Source organism: Schistocerca nitens, chromosome 3 (assembly GCF_023898315.1).
Source record: "Schistocerca nitens isolate TAMUIC-IGC-003100 chromosome 3, iqSchNite1.1, whole genome shotgun sequence".
In the NCBI taxonomy this organism is placed as follows: Eukaryota; Metazoa; Arthropoda; class Insecta; order Orthoptera; family Acrididae; genus Schistocerca; species Schistocerca nitens.
In genome coordinates this window covers 493,064,799-493,079,456 of record NC_064616.1, presented here as the reverse complement: position 1 = coordinate 493,079,456, position 14,658 = coordinate 493,064,799, and the positions used below count along the sequence as shown (strand labels likewise).

The 14,658-nt window shown below is 41.7% G+C and overlaps 1 pseudogene; it reads right to left on the bottom strand.

Moving 5' to 3' along the window:
* Window positions 1-6,910: 6,910 nt before the first annotated feature.
* On the bottom strand, window positions 6,911-7,028 carry LOC126249935 (5S ribosomal RNA; annotated as a pseudogene).
* Window positions 7,029-14,658: the final 7,630 nt, after the last annotated feature.

Below are 14,658 nucleotides of genomic sequence, written 5' to 3'. Positions count from 1 at the left end.
CAGTGTGGGTTCTGCATTCCACACGAGTTTGTTATTGTCTGCGTTCATGAACTGGTTTTGTTCGAAATGTAGCGGGCAAAACCTAATATTATTGTACAGGTAAACTGAGTCTTTCTTCATAAGGTCTTCGCGTCTGCTATTAACTAGCCATTTTCTGCTCCTAAAATTTTTTTTTTTTTTCTTTATTGTGATTTCATTCCCCTGCCCCATATGGGCAGGGGAGGGCTGTCAGCAGCACAATCCGCCGCTCTTCAGCCGAGTGATATGACAATTAAAACAAGAATAAAATAATACATACATAAGGAGGTAAAAAGGGGGAACATAAAACAGAGTAAGGGGAGAAAATGGAGGTAAAAATACACTGATATGTAGACGTTCATTGGGGACAGTTAAAAAAGTCACCAGAAAGTTAAAAAACCCAATTGGTGATTCTTAAAACACATGGAAGTCACTAGATGCACAGGCACAGGTTAAAAGTCGGCCACAGTATTAAAAACACTCCGAAACAACACATTTAAAACCCACTCGGAGCACACACGACGAAGAATAAAACTACCAGGTGGGACCTGCCGAGGGAAAGGGCAGAGAGGATGGAAAAGGAGGGGAGAGCATGGGGCAGCTGGGGAAGCGGCGGGAGGAAGGGAGGAGGGGTAACCGTGGGTTCACGAAGAGGCAGGAGACACATGGGGCGGGAGAGGAAAAGGGAAGACAGGGCAGGAGGGAGCGCAGAGACACTGAAAGAAGGCACAAGAGATGGAGGGGGAGGGGAAATCCGCTCAGAAGGAGGGAGGGGGAGGAGAGGGAGCCCTGAGGAGGAGGCAGGAAGAGGGGGTTAGAGTTGGTAGGAAGGGTAGATGTCAGGGCGAAGCTCATCATCCGGGAGCGGGAGACGGTGGAAGTTGTGTTGGGAAAGGAGATGGAGGGTGTGGAGATGGAGAGAGGGAGGGACCTGCTCCTAAAACGAAACATTCATCATTTATACACAATTAGCAAGTGAATCCTGACGATACAGTTTAGTAACATGATGGTATATACCTCTCAGGATCCTTAGGAAACCTAAAAAAAGATAGCTGTTGTGTCTTCTTCCTGTTGTTGCTGCAATTTGTTGCGCTACAAACGCTCCCGATGGTAAAAACCATTGTATAAATCAAAATAAACAATCACTATTTGCTTTCACGATCGCGCTGAAGCCACAGTTCAACCTACCGGCCGCTTGGGGCGCTGCTGGCGCTGTAGGCAGCAAAATCGAGGCGAAGTGTCGCGACTGTTATGTTAGACTGTGGTAAAGTGACAAATTTAGGTATGTCTTCCATGAACACATTTCTTAGTTAGCAATATTACTTAACAAAGACACAAATTTAAGTGTCTCTCCCACGATGAAGTGACTTTGTAAAATAAATTAAGTAGTTTGAAACAATGTTGCTGCGTATTCCGGTTGAAATACCAGTAATTTAGGTATTGCTCCAGGTCGTAACAGAACTCCAATGAAGTCCTGACTGTGATTTGATGGCATATTCAGTCCAAGCTTGTGGCTCGTTCGCAGCGTGGGAGCAAAACTCGGAACACGGCTCTTGAGGCCTAGCCAGCTGTATCACATATTGTGCAGTGAACGGATTCGACTGGCGTGTAACCAGTGCAGAAACTGTGGAACATACATGACTGGTCATTGCACTGCCCTGTACTTGTCATGTGAACGGAATTCTGATAGTAAGTAGTACTACACTTACGGGAAAAGTCGCAAAGGCAAGAAATAATTAATATAGAGTAATGAAATTTCGGGAATGCATTTGTCCAGGTAACATATTTAAGTGATTAACAATGCAAGACAAGCCAATGCAAATGTGAAACGCTGGTACATTAATAACTGGTGTAACCGACAGACTGTTGAATGCAAGCGTGCAAACATGCATGCATTCTGTTGTTCAGGTGCTGGATGTCAGTTTGTGAGATGGAGTTTCATGTCTGTTGCACTTGGTCGGTCAATGCAGGGATGGTTAATGCTGGTTGTGAATGAGGCTGGAGTTATTGGCTGATAATATCCCATATGTGTTTGATTGAAGGCAGATCTGGTGATTGAGCAGGAAAAGGCAAGATGTCGACACTCTGTAGAGGATGTTGGGTTGCAACAGCGGTATATGGGCAAGCGTTATCCTGTTGGAAAACACCCCGTGAAATTCTGTTCATGGAAGGCAGCACAACAAGTCGAATCACCAGATTGACCTACAAATTTGCAAACAGAGTGCGTGGCACAGAGACGAGAGTGCTCCTATCGTCATACGAAATCACACCCTACGCCATAACTCCAGGTGGAGGTCCATTGAGGCTGGCAAACAGGTTGGTTGCAGGCCCTCAACTGGCCTCCTTCTAACCAACACACGGCCATCACTGGCACTGAGTTAGGACCAGCTTTCATCAGAAAACACAAGAGACCTCCACTGTGGCTTCCCATGAGCTCTCGTTTGACACCACTGCAATCACAAATGCCGACGCTACAAGGCATCTGGGTCGGAGCTGTCACTGAAGCAACCAATCTGTAACTGTTTTGTTACTGTGGTGGCAACTGCTGCTCAAATTGCTGCTGCAGACTGACACCAACAGTCATGTACAGTGGCTACATTCCTGTCAGTTATTTTTGCAGTATTGCAGAAGATACATCCAGCTTCTCGTATCCCTATTACACGACCTCGTTCAAGCACAGTGACATGTTGAAAACGGCGTCTTTGACATCTTAAAGGCATTCTTGACTGACACCAACTCACCACGTTCAATTTCAAAGAAAACTGACGCTCAAGACAGTTTCAGCGTGTTTTAAAGCAAACCTGATCTGCATGTCATAGTACCCCTACTAGCGCCACTCTTATATGTCTAGCTCGAAACTTAAATAGACATCATCTTTCAAATGTAGAAACACACCTACCAGCTTTCGTTTATGTCGCCCAACTCCTTCTTGGTGTTGTGATTTTTTTTTTTCTTTCAGTATCTGTTCGTTGAATGTCAGATCGCCAAGTATGTCCTGTTGGCGTGAATATTGTTCGGATCCGTGTCCACCATTACCAGTGTTGGCCACATTAAGATTTGGAATGATGCTGTCATGTTTCACGTCCGTCGTATGCTGATCAGGAGACGTAAAAATGTGTAGGGGTTCACTACGGAAGTCCCTCTTTTGAAAGAGTTGTTCAAAAGACTGACATTTTCGTGGATCCTGCCATGTTGGTAATGGCGCTGTGTCGTAGGGAACACTTTGAAGGTGGAGCCAAAATTCGCTGCACTTTCTTGGGTCAACATTGCCGGAACTCTGTGCGGGAAATGTGGTGAATAACGCTGAGATTCACCACTCATTGATACACTTGATTTATTAATAGTACAAGGACACTGTAATTACATGCGTATAAGAACATGTAATTCCGAACACAGTAGAACAAAAAAACAAAGAGAATACACTTCACCAAAGAACAACGTTGTTATTAACTCGAGAGCTGTAGTCTCTGATCCATTTTGCATCTCTTATGGGAGGAATTCTCACAAATATTGCACACTACGATAATATTACTTCTTTACGTGAAACTCCTGGAAACGTTTTTATTCAGTCATGTGTACACTGGAATATAAATTCAAATAACTGATTAAAGCCATTGGCAAACAATCATTGAAAAAACCACTGCAATAATCTAACAGATTAAGAGCACATTACTTCAATGTGGCCGGCCGCGGTGGTCTCGCGGTTCTAGGCGCGCAGTCCGGAACCGTGGGACTGCTACGGTCGCAGGTTCGAATCCTGCCTCGGGCATGGATGTGTGTGATGTCCTTAGGTTAGTTAGGTTTAAGTAGTTCTAAGTTCTAGGGGACTGATAACCACAGCAGTTGAGTCCCATAGTGCTCAGAGCCATTTGAGCCAACTTCAATGTGTGAAACTGCTTGAAATAATTTTTGTGCTTCAAAAAACATATATCGTATTTTTCACAACAGGTTTCGATTCTGCTATTACATGAAGTTACTGTGCACATTCATTGAGAAGTTATATCAATGACTCTGAAATGATCATAATCTTCTAATATTTTATAATCGCAAGGAACAGGCACAGGAAGACTGCAATATTTGGATCTTTTATTTGCCTCAGCCCTGAGTTCCTCCACCACAGGTCTTCTCTTCGTAGGGGTTGCCAGTAAAGCTTCAATAATTTCCAATCGAAATTTCAAAAAGTCTTTAACATTTTTCTGGGGAATTTTATTTCGTTTTGCAGTTATTCTGTATTCCATGTAGCTGTTCACTGTATCTAAGATGAGGAAATGGAAAATGATCTCCAAAGTCAATTTCTTTATCCTAAATCAAGTGTTTGTCAGAGTTCCAACAACTCCGTTTGTTGATCACAGATGTCCACTTCATACATTGACTGTTTTATCTGTGTACAACAAAAGGACATGGTCGCTCATCTTTTTTTTTCATTTTGGAACAACGCTCAACCTTGTGTTCTGCGTGACTTCTAGAACATGTAGATGCCATCACTACCCAACTGCAATCTTTCCATTGTACTAAAACTATCTTGTCATCACTATGAACGATCTTTACTGAGTCTCCTCTTTTTAATTTTGATGTATCACAGAAGTTTACTCCCCTTACCCTGTTTGTCATAATTGTTCATGTGTCAAGATGTCCCACATCAGCTAATTTCTCCCACAGGGGAATTGAAGAATGTCAAAATACAAGCAGCATCCAGGAGGAATAGTCTTTGACAGCTGAAGAACTATGAAAGGTCCAAGTCCTAGATATGTATCATTCAGATTTGTTAAAGCATCTTGGTATATTTCAAAGTCCATGTAAGACCAGAAGTCGATGAAACCACAAAATTTTTCAAACTTACAGGCCTTGGCTTGTACTTTATAAATTATTTTAAAGTGACACTCTCCTGCAAAAGGTATCAGTGGGATAGGAGCTCTAATTTCTATGAAGACTGGTACAAACGTTCCCAAAAGTGTCAAGAATTGGTTGAACTTTCCAGGGCTTATTTCTTTCTACTTCGTAATTTACTATGTTACTATCTATGAGATGAAAATTATTTCTCAAGGAAAGAAAACTGTCATCAGGCTTAATGCTGGTTATTACCAGGAAATTAAATTTTTTCTGGCAATACATTAAAATTCTAAGGTAGCGGATCACACCCATTATTAAATTTAAACTAAAGCAATGCTGAAGCTCAACATGGTTTGTAAGTAATATTTTACCCCTTTTTTCTATTGAATATGTATTTATGAGTTCTGACGCAGAAATAAAGAAGTTTTGCTAGAAAACCTGAGACCATTACTGCAAAAGTCTTTTCAATATCACTGGATCCTGAAAGAAATATATATTCCCAGTACGTGATGTACACTAGAATATTAAAAAAAAATATGTCGAATAAACTAATGTCTTCACCTATGTATTGGAAGTATCTGCAGAAAGAAAACAATTCTCAACAAAATCTATCTCTTTCCATATCCACGTCTACTGTGTCATCCTCGAATTAGAAGGATGAGGATTCACTTAATGGGACTCATTTGCTGTCATACATTGTTGTGAACATGCTCGAAGAATACTTTCTTCATCATTGCTTTCCTTTAAAGATGTTTCTAATCAACATTAGCGTTTTCAAAAAATGGTTCAAATGGCTCTGAGCACTATGGGACTTAACATCTATGGTCATCAGTCCCCTAGAACTTAGAACTACTTAAACCTAACTAACCTAAGGACAGCGCACATCACCCAGTCATCACGAGGCAGAGAAAATCCTCGACCCCGCCGGGAATCGAACCCGGGAACCCGGGCGTGGGAAGCGAGAACGCTACCGCACGACTACGAGATGCGGACTAGCGTTTTCATCTTCAGGCAAATCACTTATGTCTGATGTTTCGTTCAAGATTGTAAGTATTTCACTTTCGGACAAAATACGTATACCAGTTGAAATCTGCGAAGTGAGAGTAGTAATATCCAACTCGGACCAAATACTTTGAACATGAAAATTAACATTAATTAACATTTATTAATACAGAAATAATATCCACATGACTGTGCAGGTGAATCAAAAAATCAAAACAAAATACTAACCCACATGATAGTGATTGTTGTTATTTGTCCCATAATAGAAAGCGTAGTTTGAAAAGAAGTTCAAATAATGGTGTACTGTTGTGGTTATACGCTTATTTTTATAAGAAAACGTTAATATTGTCGTTCATTTAAACAATATAAAGAAGAATGACGAAATATTTTACGTTGTTGTTGTGACAACACTCAGCTACCTACTGAATTTCCTGTGTAGAGCAGTATGTCACCAGCAATGGGAACCGGAAATGCATTAGTAACAACAGGGATAGACCACCAAGACTGACGTGAGTTGGTGTGAGTCACAAAATTGCAGGTCAGGGCCGAAAGAGATATGAGGTGGGATGTATGTACGAGACTGGTGTTTACCTAGCTGGAAGTGGGAAACCATCTAAAAACCACATCCAGGCTGCTCAGCTCACCAGCCCTCATCGTTAATCTGTGGGGCAGATTAGATCTGAGGAAAGTCGCCTCTTGATATCCCAGAATTGGTGCTTTGACTCGCTCAGATATTTAGGTAGATCAAAAAGAAACACAGTGGTTCACATAATTTGAAAAAAATCGAAATGCTGTCTGTCAAATGTGAGAAAACATTGCCAATGTATAGAAGAAATAGTATGGCATAAATAAAACAAGGTTACTCTGCCGTCAGGCCACGAGTGGCCTACCAGGTCCATCCGACCGCCGTGTCATCCTCAATGGAGGATGCGAATAGCAAGGGCGTGGGGTCAGCACACCGCTCTCCCGGCCGTTATGATGGTATTCTTGACCGAAGCCGCTACTATTCGGTCGAGTAACTCCTCAATTGGCATCACGAGGCTGAGTGCACCCCGAAAAATGCCAACAGCACATGGCGGCCTGGATGGTCACCCATCCAAGTGCCGACCACGCCTGACAGTGCTTAACTTCGGTGATCTCACGGGAACCAGTGCATCCACCGTGGCAAGGCCGTTGCCAAAACAAGGTTACAGACAAAGAATTTATGTTCTAACTTATAACATACAAGAAATTATTTCAGTGTGTATTTTCTGTAAGGCATAGATAAATTCAACATCTGCCAGGCAATTAATGTTCCTTCGATACCTAGTTCCTCACATGACTTGCTCCAGCCAGGGGGAGTGGCAACTTTGGTTGTACTCCTACCCACAACTGCCTTTAGTATATGAGCATACCGGACACTGTGGGATGCCCAGAGTCACCCGAAGAACAATTAAAAACTTCAGTCTACTGCTTTGTTGTTGCCTGGGACGATACTGGACACAGTCCATGTTTTAGTATAGTTGATGCCTCAGATTTGGTGGAAACCACAGTGTTAAGATTCTGAGGTGGAATCGGACGAACTGTGGGGCGACAGTGAAACTTGTGGCAGTTTTATGGGCAAGTTGTTACAGTTTAGGGGCAAGTTGTTTCAGGGCAAGTTGTTATAGTTTCAGAGCAAGTTGTTACAGTTTCATTGTGTAACTGACACTCCAGTAGCTGACACCCTTTGTACCTGACACCAACTGCACATACACACTGTCAGCTGCTGGTGTTACAATTAGTTTTAAGCTCCAGTAGCTGACACCCACTCTCAAGTTATGGCACATATACTGTCAAGTTATGACACTTTCTGTAACATGATGATATGATTTATCATAACTACTTAGAACTGTTAATAACTTGCAGTCAGTTTATGGCAGATACATTCTCAGTATCTGGTATTAGAATACGATTTTAGATCCAGTAGCTAACACTCACTGTTAGGTTATCGCACTGACACCATGCATTCATAGTAATGGTAGTCACCATGATCACAATAGAACCCATCACCATGTCAACTAACCCTCATTATACGCAGCAGAATCCATTATGCAGCTGTAACATAGGGGCAACCTGTTACATATATTAGGCTGGAACAACTGTCAGCTTGCTTCGCCGCCATCATGATTAGGCTTTCTGATGGCTGCACATACACATCAATACAATCTCCATGCATGTCACATTTCACTGAGTCAAGAAAAATGCACGTGTGGGGCATGACAGTTGCCGTGTCAACTGATTATCATTACGCAATTCAACAGTGTCTAAAATGGTCACTATGTAAATCAGTTACGCTGGAAATTGGTGCAACATGGGCCAAGAAGTTATAGATCTTCTGCAAGAAGGAGGGCAAACCCAGTGGCTGAGACTTCTGTTGCCGACATTCACTGCACATTTTGTACCTGGGGTCGCTATAGTGTTTGGATGACTTTGGAAGCATAGCAACCATGGTGTCTTACCAATATGAATGTTTATCACTATTGTTCAGTGTGCTATATCATCGAAGTGTCATGTAGTCTCCGCCATGTGAAAGTACATGTTAGCATTATCAGTAGAAGCTGATAAACGTTTTGTAGTGGAAGATAAAGTCACTATGAGATTTGCATGACTTTGAAAGAATAGAAACCGCTGTTTCTTAACTGTATGAATGTGTATTACTACAATTCAGAATACCATTTCGTCAAAGTGTCATGTAGTTTCTACGCTATGACAACATAAGATGATAGCGTTTTGAAGTACTGGAAGAAGTTATTAACTTAGTATGGGGTCACTATTATGTTTGGTGGCTCTCATATTGGTTTTATAGACGAGTTTTTGACGAATTTAGACACGGAAAAACATTATTTACATCGGTAATTCTTCTTGACAAGAGCACTTTGAGGTGTTAATTACATCAGTAGTATCATAGCACTCAAGTATGTTTTACAGTCTTATTGAAATTTTTTTATGTATTTTGATTAATTTAATATATGCTATTAACGCATGGTACAAGATGTTCATCTATTAACCTATACTTTACTCTGAACAGCCAAAGAAGTGCCACAATACGACGTGGCATGGACTCGACTAACGTCTGAAGTAGTGCTGCAGGGAAATGACACCAGCAGTCGTACAGGACTGTCCATAAATCCGTAAGAAAACGAGGGGGTGGGGATCTCCCCTGAACAGCACGTTGCAAGACATCCCACATATGCTCAATAATGTTCATGTCTGGGGAGTTTGGTGGCCAGTGGAAGTGTTTAAACTCAGAAGAGTGTTCCTGGAGCCACTCTGTAGCAATTCTGGACGTGTGGGGTGTCGCATTGTCCTGCCGGACTTGCCAAAGCCCGTCGGAATGCACAATGGATATGAATGAATGCAGGTAATCAGATAGGATGCTTATGTACATTTCACTTGTCAGCGTCGTATCTAGACGTATCAGGGGTCCCATATCACTCCAACTGCACACGTCCCATACTATTACAGAGCCTCCACGAGCTTGAACAGTCCCCTGCTGACGTGCAGGATCCATGGATTCATGAGATTGTCTCCAGACCCGTACACATACATCTGCTCGATAAAATATGAGACGACACTCGTCTGACCAGGCAACAAGATTCCAGTCGTCAACAGTCCAATGTCAGTGTTGATGGGCTAAGGCGAGGCGTAAAGCTTTGTGTATATACGAGTGGGACTTAGGCACCAAAAGCCCATATCGATGATGGTTCGATGAATGGTTCGCACGCTGACATTTGTTGATAGCCCAGCATTGAAATCTGGAGCAATTTGCGGAATGGTTGCACTTCTGTCATGTTGAACGACTCTCTTCAGTCGTCGTACGTCCCGTTATTGCAGGATCTTTTTGTGGCCGCAGCGATATCAGAGATTTGATGTTTTACCGGTGTCCTGATATTCACGGTACATTCACGAAATGATCGTATGGGAAAATCTCCATTTCATCACTACTTTGGAGATGCTGTGTCCCATTGCTGGTGGGCCGACTATAACACCAAACTCACTTAACACTTGATAACTTGCCATTGAAACAGAAGTAAACGATCTAACATCTACGCCAGACACTTGTCTTATATAGGCAGCGCCTATTCTGTCTGTTTACATCTCCGTATTTGAATACGCATGCGTATACCAGTTTCTTTGGCGCGTCAGTGTATTTATGTAGCGTCAATAAGCAAGTCATGTTTATTGTAGTAATTGTTACACACAGTTTGCATGTAGATATATGTAATTGAACGGTTCGTTGTGCTTGTAGCGTGTGGTGTGACAATCGAACTTTGGTGGTCAACAAGTGTTGCTTAACCTTTAAGTCTCATCAGTAATGCCAATATACAAGTCAGGAGTATTTTTTTAATTTATATAACAATGTAGTTATGACAGTAACATCATGTGTGTTTCGCAATCAAAATCTTGCGTATTTTGAAAAATAATAAATTTTATTTTGGTGCAAAGGTCGAATTTGCATCCGCAATCAGAGCCCTGTAATTATACTTGTGTATTACAGTAAAGAGATTGGATGCGTGTGTTTTTTTATACTCCAGATCGTTACTTAATATGATAACTAAATTTATTTTGGTGGCAAAGATTGTATTTTCGAGAAAAAGACGTTTAATCTCTGTTTTACTCCATCATTATCTTTGGAGATATTTCACCTCCATCTTGTTCCACTGTTGTCTTTCACCATGTAGTATAGAATGTAGACATTTCTCATTATGTAGTTCTCCTTGTGTATTACGAAAATATGCAATTTAAATGTTGCATAGCAATAACGATTTTCCTTCCTTCCTAAAATGGTGTTTAGTCAGTTCTTCTGCCCTTTGGTTACATTGTGTGTTTTACATCAGATATTTTGAGTAGATTTTGGTATTATTTAGTACCTGATTCTGCAAAATAGAGTCTGTAAACGTTTTAGAGAGCTTTGGCATTATAGTTCTGGCATCAGCGTCACGAGCACGTTTTAAGGAACTTTTGCGCATGCGCAACTCACGTAACGTAATTGCCCTATGGGCCATATGGACTCGGATTTGATCAACAACGTGCACGGTTTACGATGTGCACATCTTGCCCTAGCTACTCAGAAGTTTACATAAGGGCCACCAGGTGGTAGCACAATGCAGTAGACTTTTATCCCAATTCGCTCGGCATAAATCCTATATGACAGCACACTCATCAGATATGCTAATTCACTCACCATATACTGTAATAAAGCTGTATTGGACGTCAACATATGTTAGGCCTAAATTTGTTCTGACAGTAAACCTATTTTGTGGGTTTCTGAATGAGTTATAGTACATTAAGTTATGAATTTAGCATACAGAAATCCATTTGAGGCAGTGACAAGGAAAACTCCCCATCGCACCCCTATCAGATTTTTTGGTAAGAGGGCCCAGTGGACAGTGCGTCAAAATCTGAACACAGATCAAGCATGAAAACAGGAAGAAGGTGTACTGAACTGTGAAAAAAAAAGCTATAGAAGAACAGTGAGTGATCCATCATGGTTAAGTGGTCAGCGAAATTCTTTTATTTTTCGCTGTTCGCTGTATTTAAATGTGTGTCTGTGTCGTAGTGTAATGTCCGTTTGTAACAGCGAGGTGTAACGAATGGACCTATAATGACAGTTGCTTCGGCACAACTACTCTGTTAGCAGCCGAAAGGAAGAGTCTTTCGAATGGAACCACAAACCTTTGATAATAAGGCGACAAGTCAGTCGAATCCTCCACTGTAAAACACGTCTGGTCTGTCATACACAGCATTGGTGACTGTACGAGTGTCATATGATAGGAATTTCTTACCATCGCACCTAATTTGTACGCCTGGTAAGTGAGTGAGATATGCCTCCTTGCCCGATTTAGGTGTTCATGTAAAGGTGAATGTGAGGAATTCCAAGGAAATGATGAAAACATAATAGTTTGTCACATCAGCTGCAACAAATGAACGCAGCAGTTTCACAAGCACATAGTTTCTGTAATCTGTCAAAACATATGTATTTAACATTTTTGAAGTCCCGTTCCGTTTTGGAAGTTTTGACCCTTGATTTCCTTTGTTGTAACATAATTTAAACCCGTTTATTTGTTGTTTTCATTTATGTGAGGCGTCTATGTTGTATCTCGCCTGCTGCCACTATTTATCACGTTACTTGTGACGGTAACGTATTCTTACCACAAGACTCTTATTCTATAACCAATGTATGGAAAACCACAGAAGGAGAACAAACATTTCAGTGACTGAGCGGAAAGTTCATAATGTTGTGAAAAAAAAACAAAAATTAATGGCACGAGTGAGTTTTTAGTATGGCTCATCCGCTTCACTTTTCAACACCATGACTGCCTAACCACAAGCCACTGCTGTTAATGTTCGCTCAATATTGGACTTGCTCAGCTTGAACCGTTCACTATTCCTATTTTGCTTTTCTTTTTCACAGTTAAGTACATCTTCTTCCTGTTCTCGTGCCTGATCTGTGTTCAGTTTTCGACCGGGTATCCAATGGGACATCCTATCATTAAGTCTGAGTGGGGAGCGATGGGGAGTTTCCCTTGTGAGAATCATAAGGACCTAAAGCACATCACTCTCGATTGTGGGACTGTAGCATTTATTCATGCTTGTCAAATCTGTTGATCTTACAGCGAGTCAGTATTTACTGTGCTGTAGGCCTACATTGTTCATATGAAAATTCACTAAGAACTGTATCACTGGTTTCTCTGGTACTGACTGACATGTGGGATCGACGGCGGTGCGCTTTAGACTCTGATGGCTCTCAGCACCTCATTTGTATTCTAGTCTAGTGACCATGTTGGTAGACATTACTACTTGAGTTTAATCATTTCCACAAACGACACTTTGTGTTTGGAGTTGGTTGTTTAATGTGCGAGAATCGGCTTTTGTGTGCAGTGTAAATATTAACCATGTTGAATCTATTTCAAATGCTAGCAGAAAAGTGAAGCTGTGAGGAAGGGTTCTGAGTCGTGCTTGGGTAACTCAGTCGGCAGAGCACTTGTTCGCGAAAGGCAAAGGTCCTGAGTTCGAGTCTCGGTCCGGCACGCAGCTTTAATCTGCCAGGAAATTTCAAATCAGCACAAACTTCGCTGCAGAGTGAAAATCTCATTCTAGGAACAGAAAAGTAAATTACCAGGGAAAGTTAGCGGCGGCAAAGGAACTAGGACCCCGAGAATAGATCCTTTAATTGAGAGAGTCACGAAATGAAATAAGCATTTCTACAAGCAAACATTTAACAATGAAGTGTACAGTTAGCACAAGATGATGTGTGGATGCAGCGTAAGAATATCTGATTTTCAGCCCGGAAGTAAATTTGTGAACTAATACGTCTGTCAGGGATCTTCTACATTTGTCCGAAACAATTGAAAAGCACGAAAACTCCCACTTACGCAAAAAGGCGAAATGGAAAGTTGCGAAAGCTTACACATTATTTCGTTATTGCTCCAACCTACGCTTAATTATGTACATAACAACAAAATTCCACAAAACAATTCTTTCTTTTGTCAGATAAGTTATGAATCTTATTATTATTATTACTGGCAGTGTAGTTGCATAAAAGCGTCGATAAGAATAACTGTTACAAAGCAGATGCTGTTAATTTCACACGCTCAATTTTATCTGAATCTAAAAATCTGTGAACACCCAGAATGTTTGCTCACGTGCTGCCACTGGTTCTGACTTATAAATATTGCAGCTTTTCTCGAAAATTGTTATTGTATGAAAACTGTCGTAGGCCTGAATCGTTTGTAATTATAGCAATAACTGCCTGTCAGTATCATTGACTATATTTTCTGGAATAGAACATTATGCATTATTTTCTTCCCATTAAAATAATGCTTACAGAGGTGAAACATGACTGAAAAACTTGCAAAAAGTCAAGTGATGACAGCTTGTTATATGAACCATCAAAAACATATCATAAGATTGAAATGCGAACACCACGTATTTTAGGCATGGAGATAACATTGTAACACTTGACAAGCATCATAGAAAAATTTAGACGTGAAAATATTTACTTTGAGTCCCCGTTGTGCCTAACTCCAAGTGTAGGCCTAAAAAATTCAATTAATTATATTCTTCCAGTATGTGGCATTAATTCAGACTGCCTATTCGCTTGTGTACTTGTCTGCCTAGCGTAGAATTTTAGCCCACATGTGTTTTCTGCAGTTTTAGGCATGGTCATGTGAGTTTTGCTATACTGTCTTATTTAAGTCTAACATGAAATTTCAGTTTTTCGTTTAGCAAGTTATTTGTAACTACACTCCTGGAAATGGGAAAAAGAACACATTGACACCGGTGTGTCAGACCCACCATACTTGCTCCGGACACTGCGAGAGGGCTGTACAAGCAATGATCACACGCACGGCACAGCGGACACACCAGGAACCGCGGTGTTGGCCGTCGAATGGCGCTAGCTGCGCAGCATTTGTGCACCGCCGCCGTCAGTGTCAGCCAGTTTGCCGTGGCATACGGAGCTCCATCGCAGTCTTTAACACTGGTAGCATGCCGCGACAGCGTGGACGTGAACCGTATGTGCAGTTGACGGACTTTGAGCGAGGGCGTATAGTGGGCATGCGGGAGGCCGGGTGGACGTACCGCCGAATTGCTCAACACGTGGGGCGTGAGGTCTCCACAGTACATCGATGTTGTCGCCAGTGGTCGGCGGAAGGTGCACGTGCCCGTCGACCTGGGACCGGACCGCAGCGACGCACGGATGCACGCCAAGACCGTAGGATCCTACGCAGTGCCGTAGGGGACCGCACCGCCACTTCCCAGCAAATTAGGGACACTGTTGCTCCT